Genomic DNA, 994 nt, shown 5'->3' on the forward strand with positions numbered 1-994 from the left:
CAGGCAAGCCCCGTCCCCTCGCAACCGGTCAAGCCCTACCCGCTAACTGGATCCTCTGAGGGCATGTACATCAATTGAGACATCTTGAGTCTGTAACAATCTTCTACTATAGACAGTAGTAAAAACGACCTCTACAATAAATCGTCTATTTCCCATCTGTAGCATCCCTAAATTATAGGATCTGAAAAAGAAATCTGAAATCATGGGATAAGGCAGTTGGGAAGGGGAAACGAGGAATTACCGACGGCTCAACGTACAACGGTGGAAAAGCTATCGGTAAGTAGCGATATTTGTGGGATTCGACCGTCTGCCAAATTACACACCCTCTTTCTCTCTCCCTATTCTCTCTCTTCCACGTAATAAAAAATCTCACGTGGCATGGGCTATAGACGGCTGAGTGGATGCTGTTGTACATGCCCTGACCAACGTCACTGGCCTGGCCCATGTGTCAGCGACCAAAGACTTCCTCCGGCAAACACGCACCATCGCGTCTCGGCGAGACACGCTTGCGCTGTGCCGTTTTTGTTCTCCTTCTTCTTCCGAATAAACGAGCTTGGCTGGTTGCCCCGCTGTGGTTCAGCAGTTTAGCATATCCGGTTCACAAAGCTAGCCCCCGAAAACCCGTTGAGTAAAAGAGGAAACCCACCGTAAACAGCCGTCTATCTTCAAACCGACGGACCAGATCCGCGTGCTCACGGTGCGGAGAAGGCCCGAAGCGCATGCCAACTTATAGTCGGTCCCATTCCCATTTCTTCCCAAATCCCACCCCCCCCGCCTTCCTTTTTCACCTCTTCCCTTCCATCCATCTCCCAAGGGCGCGGAGGCAGAGAGGGCGACGAAGGGAAGGGGGCGGAGGCGAGAGGGTTCCGCATCTCCGGGCGAGCTCTGGAAGGTGAGTTCGTATCTGCTCGCGCTCACATCGTTGGGTTCCGTACCGCTTGGTTCGATCTGGCGTGGGGTTTTGAGGGTTTTTGGGGCTCATACATGTGGGGTT

General features: G+C 52.8%; 1 protein-coding gene across 13 annotated transcripts in view; it reads left to right on the plus strand.

The window, feature by feature from the left end:
• The first annotated feature begins 743 nt into the window (after window positions 1–743).
• LOC123181031 (uncharacterized) overlaps window positions 744–994 on the plus strand; it is a 22,093-nt gene continuing 21,842 nt past the window's right edge. For all 13 annotated transcript variants that reach the window (XM_044593239.1, XM_044593243.1, XM_044593238.1 and 10 more), the window contains exon 1: window positions 744–892. The gene's annotated coding sequence lies outside the window, so the exon portion shown is untranslated. The remainder of the gene's footprint in view (window positions 893–994) is intronic.

The sequence above is a fragment of the Triticum aestivum genome, chromosome 1D, assembly GCF_018294505.1.
Source record: "Triticum aestivum cultivar Chinese Spring chromosome 1D, IWGSC CS RefSeq v2.1, whole genome shotgun sequence".
NCBI classification, from domain to species: domain Eukaryota; kingdom Viridiplantae; phylum Streptophyta; class Magnoliopsida; order Poales; family Poaceae; genus Triticum; species Triticum aestivum.